Here is a 19,172-nt window from a genome sequence, read left to right as displayed (position 1 = left end):
GTACAAGTGCCATTACTTTAAATGATGATTATTCATGTCATAAGGAAGAAAAAAATCTCCTCACAATTTTTTTCTAATTGCAGTATTTAACTAATTATTAAAGTTTACAATCACAATTTACAGTATGCGATGGAATTATACAGGGTGTAAGGGGTATAAGTGCCATTATTTTAAATGATGATTATTTATGTCATAAGGAAGAAAAAATGTCCTCACAATTTTTTTTCTAATTGCAGTATTTAACTAATTATTAAAGTTTACAATCACAATTTACAGTATGCGATGGAATTATACAGGGTGTAAGGGGTATAAGTGCCATTATTTTAAATGATGATTATTCATGTCATAAGGAAGAAAAAATGTCCTCACAATTTTTTTTCTAATTGCAGTATTTAACTAATTATTAAAGTTTACAATCACAATTTACAGTATGCGATGGAATTATACAGGGTGTAAGGGGTATAAGTGCCATTATTTTAAATGATGATTATTCATGTCATAAGGAAGAAAAAACGTCCTCACAATTTTTTTCTAATTGCAGTATTTAACTAATTATTAAAGTTTACAATAATAGACGTTCGGCAACGTTGCTGCATGGGAAGGAGGAATCTTATAAGTATATAGTACAGCTCAAGCGGGTACAGACATACTGTCACAAAACAGATGCTCTGTTCTAATGCAGTGGCGGACCAGGATAACTGTTGTTTATATAAAACGAGCAGCAAATACGAACTTTCAATTTCATTAATAGAACATAATGGTAATACAGATGCTGTTGAAGTATTTTTCAACATATTCCCCACCACCGGAAATGAGACATTTTGTCATACCGTGGGATCAACTTTTGTATCCTTATGTCGTAGAAGTCTGCCGCCTGGGATCGGAACCGGTGTGTGTTTTAGCCGTCTGCACCTTTCTGTTGATTCCGCGGTATAACATATTTCTTATTTCCGGTGGGGAATATATTGAAACATAGTTCAACAATTGCTGTATCTGTTGTAATAAATCTTTCCATGAAATTGTGTTTTCTTTCTGTAAACGGCCCCAGGGAAACTTACTTTCTGAGCTGCCCTGCAAATGTGCTCGAGTGGCTAAAATTTGTATGAGCACATGTTTTGACATTATTAACATGGTGGAAGGAAACAATAACTTTTTATATACCGCCATGAGAATGTTCGCTTATAAGTGGTGCCAACCTTTTTCTAATCAATTTAGAATTAATGTTAATTAAATTAAAAACCATAAAAAACAAATATTAACCTTGTGCGCCGGAAACCCCAGATTTATCACTAGTCTTCCTTTGAAAGCACTAGAATTTCGACATGTCGCTAAATGACATTTTTGCTACCAAACGGCTTCCAAAAAACACTAGATCTGGTGAAAAAATCACCAAATTGGCAACATTGCAACTGTGATACCTTCACAGTCCTTCTCCACGCTTAGAACTCAGGTGAACGAGCTGTAGATCTGTAAGCTTTTATTTATTTTCACCAGAAAGAAGGTTCTGGATTACAGTTATTTCCTTTGAGTGTCTTTTTTCAAGAGGAGGAATGCTAGAGTCAGTATTTCAATGAAATATGATGACTCGATTACGTCTTCATTACTATCAATAAAATTGGCACTCTGACACATACGTATCATATAGCGAGTTAAACATACCCTAACAATGTATCACGCTGACTTTAATTTCTCAAGAACATAAATACTTGCGAGCGGAGAGTGGAATTCTACATCAACAGGCTTCAGTTCTGGTTCTCGAACATAATGTAAAACATAGATGGGCATCGTGCCTCACTTGAGAAATAATGCCTCACTGACCTTCACAGAGCTTATCGCTCTGAGTGACATCACCTTCACAGTCCCCGTTCCTCCATCACGCAGCTCCTAGGCGTGGGCAGGTTCTATATAAGTTTCATAAGCAATATCAGTGGTGGCATAATGGCATTGTTAAAGCAATGTGTACGCGTTAGAAAACGATTATTCCATGAGAAATGGGAGGAAGAGATTTTTTGCTGTTTAGAAGAGGAGAACATACGATGTACGTTATGGTCGAAAATCCTTACTTACTTACTTACAAATGGCTTTTAAGGAACCCAAAGGTTCATTGCCGCCCTCACATAAGCCCGCCATCGGTCCCTATCCTGTGCAAGATTAATCCAGTCTCTATCATCACACCCCACCTCCCTCAAATCCATTTAATATTATCCTCCCATCTACGTCTCGGCCTCCCTAAAGGTCTTTTTCCCTCCGGTCTCCGAACTAACACTCTATATGCATTTCTGGATTCGCCCATACGTGCTACATACCCTGCCCATCTCAAACGTCTGGATTTTAAGTTCCTAATTATGTCAGGTGAAGAATACAATGCGTGCAGTTCTGTGTTGTGTAACTTTCTCCATCCTCCTGTAACTTCATCCCGCTTAGCCCCAAATATTTTCCTAAGCACCTTATTCTCAAACACCCTTAACCTATGTTCCTCTCTCAGAGTGAGAGTCCAAGTTTCACAACCATACAGAAGAACCGGTAATATAACTGCTTTATAAATTCTAACTTTCAGATTTTTGGACAGCAGACTGGATGATAAGAGCTTCTCAACCGAATAATAACACGCATTTCCCATATTTATTCTGCGTTTAACTTCCTCCCGAGTGTCATTTATATTTGTTACTGTTGCTCCAAGATATTTGAATTTTTCCACCTCTTCGAAGGATAAATCTCCAATTTTTATATTTCCATTTCGTACAATATTCTGGTCACGAGACATAATCATATACTTTGTCTTTTCGGGATTTACTTCCAAACCGATCGCTTTACTTGCTTCAAGTAAAATTTCCGTGTTTTCCCTAATCGTTTGTGTATTTTCTCGAAAATCCTATTAGGCATTAATAAATTTAACATACAACGACTTTTCTCCTTATGTCATAAAGAACATATTGAAATAGAAGGTAAGACAAATTAAATGTTATTTTTTCGTACTATTCCGAAGAAAATTGATGATCTTAACATTTGCATAGTAGACTAAATACGACATTATACTTTAAACACGCTGCATTAAAAGGTAGCCTACGAGGAATTAAATGTTGTTTGTGCGTATTATTTCCAAAAGAAATTTATATAAAAAAAAAATCAGATGTGCGTAGAAAACGAAATATGATTTTCTGAAATTATTTTAGGTCGAGAACGTGCAAATCTATTAAGTAATCTTGATAAACGCCAGAATATTCAAGAAAATAAACGTAGACAACGTGATGGATTATTATTGGCTAGTTACGCAATTTCTCGCCTGTGATTTAAATCAATTCAATGATGGAGAAATAGTAAAGAGGTTAATCATTAAAGCTGCGGAATTAATTTGCCAAACTGAATAAAAGTTTTGTAGTCTCTCACGTTAACCAAGCGCTTTCCTAATAATTCGCCACTGACCGCCTTAGCGATTACGATAAGGTGACGCAGGTCACAGCAGTTTATATTTCTCACCCTACTCTGCAGTCTCCTCTCCTAGTAAACAAACTATTTCAAATCGAGTGCCTCACGTAACCGAAAATTGTGCCCATGTATGATATAAAATGTAAAGCGCAGAAAGGTTAAAAGTTATTTTTATAGGTTTGTTACGTGTATTATATTCATTAAGTTAATTACGCGTCAAGTCCCAACCGTGGACTTGCGTAGTGAGGACGGGCGTTGTCGTGAAGGAAAATATTGCTTCTTTCAAACTCCCTTCGAAAAGATTACTGTAGTATCTTCATCATCATCATCATCATCATCATCGTCATCATCATCATCATCATCATCATCATCATCATCATCATCATCAGCCAAGCGGGCCACAGCCTCCCTCAAAACTGATTTCCAGGCGTCCCTATCTCTGGCGATCTGCCATCAATTTCTGATCCCCAATCATTTCACATCCTCCTCGACCCCATCCACCCATTTCAGTCTCGGTCTCCGAACATTTCTCTATTCTCCACTCTGTTTTCCATTATCCTCATCATCATATCCCCTCTATTCTTCCTCTGAACATGTCCAGCACATCTAATCTAATATTCGTAATAATGTCTGAGAGTTCTCTGTTGTATCTTATTCGCCACTCTCTGGTTTCATTGGTCGCTCCATAAATCTTCCTCAGAATCTTCCTTTCATACTTGCTCACAGAGAATACCCATGTCTCTGCTCCTATGTCAGTACAGGTTTTATTAATGTCTTATAGAGCCTTACCTTCGTTTTTCTTGTGAGTATTTTCGATTTGAAATACTTTAGTAGCGTAAAGTAATTCCATCTCAAATCGACCGATATATAGAGAAAATTGACCTTGCAATTTCTTAATACAATGAAACTTTTTCTGTCCGTAGACAACTGTGATACAATACTTTGTGCAAAGTATGAGGCATCAGAACTTCATATTTTTTAAATTAAAAATATTTAAATTTATCGTATTTTTACATAAAATTAGCAACTTTAAACTGTTGTAGCTCCGAAACCCTTTCACCCAATGATCAAAATCATGGTTTATTTTGATGCTGAGAAATTAAAGTTTATATTGACATATAAACAGATTTTCTTACTTTTTATGGAAATGGAGAAATTTAGATTTTTCCTCATTAAGACGGCTTTGCCACCGAAAAAATATTTTTAAAATATATAGCTAGATTCCGCTTTGAAAGTACAAATAAACACACATTTTTTTACTGATGGTATGTTGATAAGAAAATATTGAAAATATCAAATAAAGAAAATAAATAGTACGCGCGTGAACTAACCAGCTGACTGTGAAACGGGAGCTAGCCGAGACAGGCAAGGCCAGGAGACAAACACATGATGTTTCGTCTAGTAGCGCATAGCTGGGCTAGCTTTATAACAAGTTTTCATAAACACAGGAGTATAATGACGCCCAACGCTCGCTTATCTTCAGCTCTCGGCCAGTGCGTGCGGTACTGCGCCGTTCAATTCCAGGCGTGTGAAAATAATTTATTTAATACCCTCGAAACTTATTTCCGAGCCACTAAGCAAACAATGCCGAATACCTCTTAATAATGCAAGGTTTTGTCTCAATAATTTTTACATGTTTACAAATTGTCAAAAAGTCTAAAAGTAAGTAAAATCAGATTATCTGTCTCTCTGTGTACAATAAAAATAAGGATTACTTCTTAACATAACCTACCAAATGTCAGCTTCAAAATGAGCTCTCGTTCTATATTCTGCAGTAAATGGTTCCAGAGTTCTGGGCGCTGAAAGAGGCTTGTTTTTACAAAATAAGCTAAATTTGTCGCTCAATAGTACGCAAACCGTTTGACATTGGAGTGTATATTTTTTAAAATGCACTCTCCTCAGCACCTTGTATAAATAGGGAAAAATTGGAGTATAAAAAATGCGAGGTTTTTTTACTGATCGATTTCATATGGAATAGCCCAACATCTATTCGCACTCTGTGTTCTTCTATTTATTTCTTCTTTAATATCATTAGTATTATTCATTAAGGATCCTAAGTATAGGAAACTATCTACTTTCTCAAATTTTTTATCGTCTGTTTTTAGCAAAAAACTTCATTTGTGTGTTTCTTTTTGTCATTAACTAATATATATTTCGTTTTTCCTTTATTTATTTCCAATCCCACTATAGTATGTTTAATTCATTATTTGTTGATCCAAGAGAAAATTGTTTAATATTTGCCCTTCCATGTCCTGAGAAATATAACATTACATTTTTTCTCAGATCATTTTACTTTAATGTTTTTAGTAGTGGCTAGCAATCACATTGTCCGAAGTGTATTGATATAACGAGTCTACCAAGAAAATGACACTCCTTCATAACAATTGTTGTTTTAATTAATGTATTAATCAGGTTATTTGTAATTATACTATAAATTGTTTAAATTAAATTATGATTTCAGCAGATAATGAAAACGTATTCCTGTTATAGTATAATATTTTTATTGAAACCTGTATTTCGTTTTTCTCAATTGGAATTACTGAATAACATTCAATTTCTTTATTGCAATAATCGTTATTAATCTATTTCCACTTCACAAAGTCTGAATAGGTTAAGTATTCATAAATAATATATACAATTATTAGCATTTAGTGAGAGAATTTTTGGGGATGTATTTTTACATGTTTATTTTATTTACGAAATAGTCCTAATAAATGTCACTCCAGGTCTGAGATTTCTCAAATAAATACACTTGCTTTGATCGTGAATTTATCGGCAAATCTCATACCTTTTGTGACATTAGTATAGAAAAACTCTATGTTAGAGGAGACATTTGTTGTTACTTCCGTTTCCTCTATCTACATTAAAAAATAGCCTACTTACTCCATTCCTCTATCAAAGTTTTCCATGAGAAAATCCACTTGTACTGTTCTGAGTAGGAGCTGTAACCACTTGAACTGAAGAAAAATAATACATCATTAATACGAGCTTTTAATAATAATAATAATAATAATAATAATAATAATAATAATAATAATAATAATAATAATAATAATTCTTTATTTATACTGGCAGAATTAAGGCCATAGGGCCTTCTCTTACACTCTACCAGGTCACAAAGTATACAAGAAGTTAAAATTTAACAAAAAGTTAAAGACCAAAATACTAAAATATTACAAAAACAAATAATAATAATAATAATAATAATAATAATAATAATAATAATAATAATAATAATAATTCTTTATTTATACTGGCAGAATTAAGGCCATAAGGCCTTCTCTTACACTCTACCAGGTCACAAAGTATACAAGAAGTTAAAATTTAACAAAAAGTTAAAGACCAGAATACTAAAATATTACAAAAACAAATAATAATAATAATAATAATAATAATAATAATAATAATAATAATAATTCTTTATTTATACTGGCAGAATTAAGGCCATAGGACCTTCTCTTACACTCTACCAGGTCACAAAGTATACAAGAAGTTAAAATTTAACAAAAAGTTAAAGACCAGAATACTAAAATATTACAAAAACAAATAATAATAATAATAATAATAATAATAATAGCATAATAAAATCGGTACTAAACAACATGAAAATAATACCATAATACAAAAAAAAGTAAAATACATTGGAATATAATGAAAGCAACTCATTTAGTACAAATGGTTAATATGGGAAAACGTAAGGAAGAATATATCAAAATGGAATGTAATAAAATAATAATTAAAAAGAAAATAAATACGAAAATTAAATAAAATTCACGATAAAAAGGCAATGATACAGTGCTGCTCATCGGAGTGACTACTACCGCGGAGGAATCGGAGATTACGAATAAAGCTCTCCACCGGTGATCTCCGGTACTACCGTAGGTGGAAGAGGGGGCATACGGAGGAATGCGGTGGTTCGGAGCGAAGCGATAGTTAGCTCAAGGACAACCGGCGCGTACGGACTGACGGTAGTTGTGAGTGGAATAAAATGGCACCAAATCGGATATCCGTCGCATGGAAATTCTTTAATTTAGTTGAAGGTAATAATAAAGTAGCACACTGTAAACTTTGTGGGCGAATTTACTCTAAGGGTGGTGGAACTTCGAATTTGTTAGACCATTTGAAGCGATCGCACAATCGCGAACTTGATGAAAACAATTACGCAAAACGTTTGATACGATTTCTTTTTAAATTGTTTTAGTGCTATTGTTCCCAAAGACCCACAGTATAGGAAAAATCTTGAAATTTCTCTAAAACAACTTTCGAGGCAATAAAAAACATATGAAATATTTAAAAGACGACTTGATTTATATTTTACTGTTTAGACAACTTGAGTTATGTTTTACTGTTTGGGTTAAAATATTGAGTTTCTGAATGAAACTAAAGAAACATGTGGTAATAATATAATTACAATTATCCTTAAGTTGATATCCGCTTATATTTTATTACAGAGAAAGAGTGGCGCGTTTTAGAAGAGGCAGTTCAAATACTGACACCCTTTAACACAATAATCACAATCCTGTCCGGTGAAGAACCTGAATAAATTATGTTGGACAGTAAACTTTATCCCATTGATAGCCCATGTTTCTTTTGTTCCATTCTGACGCTTCCTTAATACATTTTACGTTAAACTAAACCGATTAGAATAATAATTGACGAACACTGTTTGCGATTAAACGAGAGTTTCTAGGAGAATTAAAGTATAAATGTTTACATTAGCTACTGAAAAGCTTTACTTCTGCGTTAGTTTTGCAGTTAGATTTAATGTTATTAATTTGATCAATGACATAAAACTAATACGGCTTTCCACATATACTATGAATTTCAAAACTAGAAAAAAAAAATCTGTCAGCTAACGCAGCACTTTAAGCGACACAAAAAAAGAGCCGAAGAAAGAGAGAGAGATTAACATAAAAGAGAGATTAAACAACAACAAATTACAACTTATTTTAAAAGATACGCGGACGTCAGCGGACTCGAATCACTACCTGATCCGATTAAAGGAATGCTCAGCGGAAAGTGTATGTCTGCGCCACAGCACATATACAACCTGCGCGGCATCAATCGGAGGTAACCGGAGGTCTCCGATTGAAAGCGCGCAAACAACTGCTCCGGAGAAAACCTAATTATAAGTAGCACTACTATGATAATAAAGAGAAAAAAAAGGGGAAAGGAAGGAAAAAGATATATATAATTTGAACTGGTAATGGAAATTACGGGAAAACGGCTGAACGGATTTTAATGAGTGACCCCTCATTTTCATGCCTGGCATCCAAAGTTTTTCGGAAAAGTAGTAGTTTTCAGTGAAATGTCAATTTTCCTACATAATTTTCCTATTTTCCAAAATCCATCCGTTGTCAGTTTTGAGAATTATTTTATTCAATCACGGCCGACTTGATTGAATTTCAGAACAAAACACACACTACAATAAACAATAGGTTATTACACGAAGGCCATGACCTGCAGGATTGCAGACATATTTAGAGCTCAATTCAATTTGTTATTAAAAACTGATTCTGCAGTGTATAATTTTCTGAGTACAGCTGTGTATTGGATATTCAAATCTAGGAGGTGGTTTGATGACATTATTACCAGTAGAAATTCAAATATTATTATAGTTAATATCATGATGCATCTATTTTTTCATTAATTGTACATAATATTGATGCCATATTGATGACATGAAAGTGAAACGTTTTGTGGTTATGTAAGTAAATGTAGAGAATATCTTAATTTAGATCTTCATTTCTATTACTGAGTGGCTACTATATATAACTACAAAACTTAAGTAAGATAATAATATTGTTATTAAACATCAAATATGTTTATACTTATCAACCCAGTGGGGTTGGGTCATTTTCATATACTTAATGGCGGTGTAGTGTAGATATTGATATTGGCTCGAGAGAGCGCAAAAATTACAGCTCCTAAGGAAAGATCAAAAGGTATTACTTACTGATAAAATAAGAGGCCTAGAAAATTTTGTAGTCTCCAGATAATTTCAGTAGGATCTCTTAGTAGAATAAAATGATTTTAGGCTCTACATTTCAAGTTCTACATGCAGCAGCTATACGAAAATGCTATTGTTCGAAAGCTTAGCAAACCTGACTTTTTTTTTAACTTTTGCCTAAAATCCACAATGACCTGAAATAGCTACTGCTATCGTCCTGGCATTGATACTTGCGTTTTCGCGTTGAAACTCAAAAACTGAAGTTGGATAGGTTCAAGAAAAAGTATTTGGCCTAAAAAAATCCATTCAGAGGGAGTATGTTTCATTATTATGGAAGCAAATAACTATCAAAAAGACAAGTATTCTTCATTGAAAATAAATCTGAAAAATTTTTATTTGAACGTCTAACGAACTTAGTTTGCAGCAGTATTTGCTGCACAAGCCACTAGTATAGCCTATATATTTACAAAACTATGGCAGAGAAAAGGCCTTATAACTGAAAGGAATCTTTTCTTTCATGTGTGATTCTGATTTTGCGCATCGCAGACAAAACTTCCAAATAATTGTCAGGGAGTATGCAACTGCCCACTCCGTGACCTCTTCGCTTGCTCTTGTGTCGATAGACTTGCATAATGCAGCTATTTGAATAATACATGGCTGCTGCGGTTGTAGTGGGGTAGGCCACGGTACACGGGGACAGAAATCTCGAATCACGGTATCTGGACTCCGGTTTAGCTGAGTGACAGATACTGTAGGGAACTGCGTCTGACAGTGATGCCATTTCTATGGATTCCCAAGCATGGTAACTTCCCTCGTGAGACGTATTCTCAATGCTTGAATAGAGGCACATATTTCAATGCAGTTCGTAACAATCAAACGTAGAAAAGTAGGCGAACAACTGCAACAAACCAATGCACTAGGTCTTAAGGTGTATGTACACCTTTACATACAAAAAATTTTGTTTTGTATAATTTTGCTCTGTAACATTTTTATACAATTTAGAATGGTACCAGAAAGAGGATGAAGTGAACAGATCCCTTGAAATGATGTCTAAATTGTTTTTAAAAATTATTTTGTTTTTAATTTTGACGTGCAACTTGAAACATGATAGCTCATGCAGTTTTTAAGATAGAGCCACTGTTTTTTCACTGTTTTATAGCTAAAACTATTCTTTAGTGCCTGACATAGAGCTATTTTTTTTATTTTTATTTACATTAATGAAATATTACCATATATGTAACTTACAATAATATTTTATGTTGCATAAATCATGTAAAAAATCCATAGATAATTATTAACTACATTAATGTTATTTTACTCATTGCCAGGCACTGGGGGACATTTCAAGCTTCAAAATGATACCAATATCTTCTTGGTACCACCATATTTGACTGAGATATCATGTTTAAAAGAATTAAATATTCTAAAATTACTATTTACAGGAAATGAGTCACAAACTTTCAGAGCCTAGAAGACTGCATCATCATATGTCACCCCTTAAGCAGCTTCATGTCGGTCCTGTTTCAGCTTCTTTCTGCCTTGTTTTAACTTCAGGTGTTTAATGTATTTTTGGCATTTTTGTCCCTGTTTCCATTGATGCAACAAATCCTGCGATGGTGTTTGTCCCAAGGTTTATGCCCATCCTTCTCAAAATTTTAATTTCTACTTTTGGACACTTATTAAAATGACGTACAACATCATTGACACATACATTTGTAGTTTTATGACTAACAGTAAAAGATTATAAATTACTTCATTATGTAAAAAAGTTTTTTCAATCTAATGATCATGCCCAGATATCTGTGCATCTATTTCGGGACTAGAAAGAAGTTTATTTTACAAGCAATGCTGGACGATGGGATTGACTGCTACGAAGATCACTCCAAAAGTAAGTGACCGTGGCTGATGACGCAGCATTTTGGAAAATGGGACTTATCTGAAAAACCATAACGCATAAATCGAAAATTCTCTATTAAAATAGTTATATTTTGAAAATCCTAATTTTTAATCATTTTTTGCGTTTTGTGGGTGTACATATACCTTAAAAGGATATGATTAAGACAAATACGGTCTCAAATAAATTATAAGTAAAAGAAAAGTCTACGTATATTAAAACCAAACTTTTTTTTACAGGCCTACAAGTTTCTCGAATTTACTCACATACATGCATACATACATACATACATACATACATACATACATACATACATACATACATACATACATACATACATACATACATTTCACATCTGTGGAGTAACGGTCAGCGCGTCTGGCCGCGAAACCAGGTGGCCCGCGTTCGATTCCCGGTCGGGGCAAGTTACCTGGTTGAGGTTTTTTCGGGGGTTTTCCCTCAACCCAATATGAGCAAATGCTAGGTAATTTTCGGTGCTGGATCCCGGACTTATTTCACCGGCATTATCTCCTCCATCTCATTCAGACGCTAAATAACCAAAGATGTTGATAAAGCGTCGTAAAATAACATACTAAAATAAAAATAAAATACATACATACATAGATACATACATACATACATACATCTTCGTTCAATTGGCTAATAATATTGATTTTAACAAGTTACAATGAAAGGAATAATTTGTACAGGGACATCATTTTACTTTTACTTCAATTTTTATTGTACCTGAGTTTTTTAATGTACTTCATTTCCACCCCTTCTACTAATGAAGTTCAACCGTCCTCCACACAGATCCAAGACCGCATATAGTGTCATAGTAGCCTTACGGTCATAGTAAACAGTACGTTCCAAAAATATGTTCGCGTTTTTCAGTGACGAAAGAGCTTTCAATATTGAATCATTTTCGCACATTGTCGTCCATTTGCCTACGTCGTATCCCGGTTTCCCCCACCTGCTTTCATTCGCCAACTAGTGGCTGGGCTGTCTTAGCTCTTTTCTGAGAACATTAATTTTTGTTAGGAATAGGACGTCTACGTAATATTATACAAGTGTTTAAAATAACTTAAATAAAAGGACCTCGTTGAGTAATTAACTGCCACGTGATTTCGTCCCTTTCTACGACCCTACGACATAACCACTTGGACGGACAGTAGATAGTATTCTGAGTAATTTTATCTTTTCGGATCTTGCAGAAGTGAAGGTACTCTTTTATAGAGTAGGTACAGAATTATTTCAACATGAATTACTAGTACGAAGGACGAAACTAGTAAATGGAATTAGGTAAAATAGTCTATAGTGCGATAATATGCACATTAGAACTGCAGCCTGTATCGAAATGAACGGCCACCATTTTAAAAAATGTGTTTAAATATCCATATTATGATTATTTTTCATTTTAACTTCATTCTCTAAATTGTACACTAATGTGCTGTAGACAGTATAATATACACTGCATAATGAATACGTCCACATGGATAGCTCAGTTCGTGAATAAAAACGCTCATTGTTAATACTGTACTGTTTTTTGATTAAAGAAAAACCTAATGAAAATGATCAAACTCAAAAGCGCCATATTTCCTAGTTTACGTAAATGGATGAAGTACTTTTCTTCCCTCCTATACCTAGTAAAGGGATTAGTTTATATATTACGCCAGTAACATCGAACTCCAGTCGTAGAAGGGGGTAGTAAACAGCGTTTTTCCCATATTAGGAATCTACATCATTCCGTCGCCATTTCCCAATTTCGTCATCATTCCATAGCATTCCCCGATCGCCGGCTGGCGACGCACGGAGGAGGCTGGCCTAGGGACGAGAGGAATTATCTGCTCGAAACCTGGGTACGCAGCGAACCTTAGTGTAGTCAGCCGGTGTGGTTTTGGGAATATGCCTAGCTTGAGGGTTAGCGCAATAGGTCGTAACAGGACGATAGTGTCCTCTCCCATAAATTCCATTCCATTTCAACGCTCATTTTATTAACGTCTGCATAGAAAGTGTGCACAACCGATATCGGATGGCAGGCTGATAATAATTACTATTTTGCTATGGCAGTTGCTCAAACTTTTGCAGACGGGAGGGAAAAAAACTGTATGTTTTGCCAAGCTGTATTGTATATATTTTTATCAACTCCTAATTAAAGTAAATTTAATTGTGTTATTGAAGAGGAAATTTGTTTTCTCTCCATTAAACGCCGACAGAAGAAGGCCTATATATTTATACGTGCATAAACATACTTTGCATAACAATTCTACCCACGGAAAATGTAAAAAGATCACATCTGTTCAGTGCCTAGGGGGCAATTTCCCGTGGGGCAGCATTCTCTCTCTTTATTCTTTTGTTTTTTTTTTATTTTCATTTTGAAGTGTAATTTGTTCTTAAATAATGCACAAAAGAACTGAAGTCTGTCGAAATTAACGACCACCATTTTCAATAATTTGTTTAGATATCCATATTTTGATTATTTTTTAAATTTAAATGCACTGTAAATATTGTATGCTAATGTATTACTATTAGTATTAGTATTTATTTATTTAACCTGGTAGAGATAAGGCCGTCAGGCCTTCTCTGCCCCTCTACCAGGAGGTTCCAACTACAATATCAACAATAAAATTACAATTAAGTTAGTATTAAATTTACAATTGCAATTACAAATAATATTACAATTAGTATTAAATTTACAATTACAATAAAATCAAAGTACGAAAAGATTACCTGAATAATTAAAGCTAGATAATTTATCATAGAGAAACAAAGAATATTTTATATTTACTGAATTACAAATTAAATCTAGAATAACAAAATTGTATAGTGATAAAATTACTGAATATTGAAATATTTTGTCATAGATTAAAGAAACTATTTACAAGTAATCAATTACTGACCAAGTGCCTAGTAAGTTTGCGTTTGAATTCAATTTTATTTCGACAGTCCCTGATGCTAGCAGGTAGCGAATTCCAGAGTCTTGGCAGGGCTATTGTGAAAGAAGATGAGTATGAGGAGGTGCGATGGGATGGTATTGTTAGTATTGTTTCATGACGAGAGCGTATGTTCAGATTATGGTGGGAAGAAAGGTAAGTGAAGCGAGACGACAGGTACGAAGGAATAGAAGAGTTCAAGATTTCGAAGAGAAAGAGAAGTGAATGTAAATTTCTTTTCTTATCTAGTTTAAGCCAACCTATTGCTTCCAGGGATGGGGTAATATGATCATATTTACGAACATTGCTTACAAAACGTACACACAAATTATGAGCACGTTGAAGTTTCATTTTGTTGTCGCTGGAGAGGTCAGTCAGTAAAATGTCCGCATAGTCGAAATAGGGAAATGCAAGTGTCTGCACAAGGGACTTTTTTAAGCAAGAGGGGAGATGAACATTTATCCTTTTTAGCACATGGATAATAGAATATACTTTTCTGCAGGTTTCTGTGATTTGCATGTCCCAGTTGAGATTATTATCCATGTGAATGCCAAGATTTTTTACTGAAGAACTGAAAGGGATATGCACTGTACTTACTTTAACAGGGGAAATGTCGAGGTGTTTTACAGCGTCGGTTGTACTCTAGAGCTAATGTACTCTAGACAGTAGACTAACCATTGCATAATAAATACGCCCGCTTGGATAGTTCACTTAGTAAGTAAAAGCACTTACTCTTAATACAGAACTCTATTTTGATTAAATAAAAAACTAACGAAGATGATCAAATTCCAAATCGTAATAGTTCCTAGTTTACGTAAATGAATGCTCTACTTTTCTTCCCTCCTATACGTGGTAAAGTGATTTGTATTGTATTTTACACTAGTGTCAACACACTCCGGTCGTGGAGGGGGTAGCAAACACTGTTTCCGGTTCTCAATCGATTATCCAAAGGTATAGTCAGATTACTTACTTACTGGCATTTAAGGAACCCGGAGGTTCATTGCCGCCCTGACATAAGCCCGCCATCGGTCCCTATCCTGTGCAAGATTAATCCATTCTCTATCATCATATCCCACATCCCTCACATCCATTTTAATATTATCCTCCCATCTACGTCTCGGCCTCACCAAAGGTCTTTTTCCCGCCGGCCTCCCAACTAACACTTTATATGCATTTCTGGATTTGTCCATACGTGCTACATGCCCTGCCCATCTCCAACGCCTGGATTTAATGTTCCTAATTATATCAGGTGAAGAATACAATGCGTGCAGCTCTTTGTTGTGTAACTTTCTCCATTCTCCTGTAACTTCATCCCTCTTAGCTCCAAATATTTTCCTAAGAACCTTATTCTCAAACACCCTTAGTCTCTGTTCCTCTCTCAAAGTGAGAGTCCAAGTTTCACAACCATACAGAACAACATATTCTAACTTTCAGATTTTTCGACAGCAGACTGGTTGAGAAAAGCTTCTCAACAGAATAATAACAGGTATTTCCCATTCTGTGTTTAATTTCCTCCCGACTGTCATTTATATTTGTTACTGTTGCTCCAAGATATTTGAATTTTTCCACCTCTTCGAAGGATAAATCTCAAATTTATATATTTCCATTTCGTACAATATTCTGGTCACGAGACATAATCATATACTTAGTCTTTTCGGGATTACTTCCAACCCTATCGATTTACTTGCTTCAAGTAGAATTTCCGTGTTTTCCCTAATCGTTTTTATTATATTATTATTATTAATATTATTATTATTATTATTATTATTATTATTATTTATTTTCTTTTGCAATATGTTAGTATTCTGTTCTTTAACTTTTTGTTAAATTTTAACTGCTTGTATACTTTGTGACCTGGTAGAGTGTAAGAGAAGGCCCTATGGCCTTAACTCTGCCAGTATAAATAAAGAATTATTATTATTATTATTATTATTATTATTATTATTATCATCATCATCATCATCATCATCATCATTATTATCCATTTACTGCCATCTTATGGTTCTGGTTTATCCCGCCCTTCTTTTTGTTTTTCCAAACTTGTAGGCCTACCCTAGTTCTCTGTTTTTGTATTCATATCATGTATGGTAACTTACTCCCCTCTTTCATCTGTAACAAGCAGTAGGCTTTCAACCTGTTGTGACTCCTTTATATTTGATTCTTTGATCTCTTCTCGGATCAGTCTATGCTCCGTTCACCAGAAGGTTTGCATTTTATTACTCTTTTAGAGAGTCTGTTCTTACCCATACCTGTACATAGTCCAGCCGTGGCGAAAAGGCCATGGTGCGCCGAGCCACTGTGTAAGCTGCAACGTGCGTAGCACCTATGGAGGGAGGCGGACAACCGAAGGGGAAGTTAATGTTTAGGACGTGTAAGGAAGATAGAAATGAACAAGAAAACATAAGACACATTATCACAACCTAAAATTAACTGTCTTCAGAATGTCCCTGCGACAGAGTTTCAAAATCAGGAATTATGTCACTTACTGCCAATCGTAGTTGATCACGAAGGTATTTGTCTGTCAGTCGTGATCTAAATTTGATTTTTACTATTTTCATTGTTGAAAATAATTTTTCACAAACGTAAGTTACAGCGAACATGGCTTCAACAGAGCAAGCGAAAGAACGAAGCTTCAAATATTTATTTTTTTCCAAAGATTTGAAAAGTTCAATATCTGTCAAGTCCTTACATCTAGCTTTCATTTAACATCACATTGTAAATCTGTGAGTTTAAATTGAAAATCTAACCGCGTTATTCGTACATCTGCTGTAAAAGAATCGACGTACAGAGATGATAATGATGATAATAATAATAATAATAATAATAATAATAATAATAATAATAATAATAATAATAATAACACTTAACCTTTTAATGTTTCATCAGTAACATGTAGTAACTTATAATGCCGTTTTATGTTATACAACCGTTTTCCTAGTAATATTTGTGAACAAATCATACATTTAATATTTTCATCATATTGTAAGCAAAAGAATGCATCCTCCCATCCTACTTGAAACTTTCGTTTTTATAGAGGTACATGGTTTCGAGAGAGATATTGCGACGATACGCCACTCGCAGGTCCGAGACAAATACAAATAGAACGGAGTTTGACTCCAGTGAGTGAGAGGGTGAGGTTGTAGGTAGGAAGCGAGAGAAAAGCACTGCGAGCCACAATGTGCTCGTGAGTCGCATTTTCGCCGCGGCTGTATAGTCTAATCACTTATTTCTGTAGTCGCATATTTTATTATTTACAATTTCCACATGAAGCTGTTCTCCAATATCTTCATTGTTTACTTTTTCTCCCCTGGGTATTTCTATTATTGACCTAAGAAATCTCATTTCAGCTGCAAGCAAACTTACTTTTACCTTTTTTTCTAGTTAACCTATGACATTTAACCGCTTTGATGTCGCCTACTTTTACAACTCGACCTCTGATTATATCATATATCTAGAGCTAAGATAATCATGAACATTTTCATGCATTACACATGAGTCTACAGTACATATCCTTTTCATGTCGGGGTTTATTGTTCGACCTTTTCTACCTACTGTTTTCATAATTTTAGAAATAATATTGTAACTTTTTTCGTTTCATTGCATTTGACGTGCTATCCACTTCGTTGTGTTTACTTTAATTTTGTAGTTCATATTATACTGTATATTTAAAATTCTTTCCTGGCATTTTTCGTTTCTATTATGGTCAGCATTTATACTCCGCAACTCCTCTTAAAAACTCTATGTTATTGACAGCTTAGGTTTTTTTTTTTTAATTTCTGTTTTCTCCTGTTATTATTATTAGGGAGTGGATTTTTAAGTTCTAAAAAATTTAAATATATTTATTTTTATGTGCTAAAAAGCATGAAAATATTTGCTAAAAATAAATATATATATATATATATATATATATATATTTCTTTTAAATATGACAAAAATACCTTACTTAGCTTGGAAAAAAAATGTTACTAGGTACTCACCAACCACACTTGAGTGCTAGTAGTTGGCCGAGAATTGCAGTGAACAACAAAGGTCATCTCCAAATTCTCCATCACAATTGCATGCCGATTATCTCTGAACAACGACTTACACTGTGAAAACGATATTTCCACATCACAGGATGTCAGACGTGCATATTTAAAGAGAGGAATGTCACAAACACCGTCAATTTCACCTACAGACACACCCTCCGATACTTGAGCAACTTTACACATTTTTTTATATCCACTGTTTTTCCCAAACACATTCTGGAATTTGTCCCTTAGTACTTGTGCTTCTGAACCTGGTAGCGAGTCTAGTTTAATTTCCACGGCACGCACCTCCCTGTTTCAGACAACAGGTTTTTGATGTTTCGAGTTTTTTTATGGTGTCACACAAAAAGCTTAGATTTGCTAATAGGAAAGCCAAATCGTTTTTTAAACAACCATCTTTCAGTATATCTTGAAGAATATCGATTGACGAAGCCCGATAACAGGGAATCACAACAAGATGTATTGCCTTACTTGATAGTCATGAGTGAGAGGCGAGAGATTTGTTTAAATTAAATAATGTTCATACCCGAGCTCTTATCTGTTGTGTTTCACAAACAAAGCGTGGAGTGGAATCATCTTCAGCAACAATAAACATTCCTAATTATGTGTTGCAAGATCTCTCCTCCTTATCCATGTTAATTTATTTTCTAATAATAACACTGATATTCTGCCTAGCAGTTCTCAGAATTTGTGGCGATACTATTACGAAAATGGATCATGGATACACCACACAGCGCTTAGAAACACGAAGCAACCAAGAATTCTTAAAAAGATAACGTACTTCTGAGTGACATAATTGATTTAGTTTTAAAATATTTAAAAATTCTTGTAAAAATTATTTAAGGAAAAAACCTCCAAGATTTATGTGTTTATAATAGATTTCCTGAAAATATGTATTTACATTTTTTTTTGTGAAAATATGTGTTTTTATGTGAAATAAA

Source organism: Periplaneta americana, chromosome 13, assembly GCF_040183065.1.
Source record: "Periplaneta americana isolate PAMFEO1 chromosome 13, P.americana_PAMFEO1_priV1, whole genome shotgun sequence".
In the NCBI taxonomy this organism is placed as follows: domain Eukaryota; kingdom Metazoa; phylum Arthropoda; class Insecta; order Blattodea; family Blattidae; genus Periplaneta; species Periplaneta americana.
Note: the sequence above shows the minus strand (reverse complement) of the source record.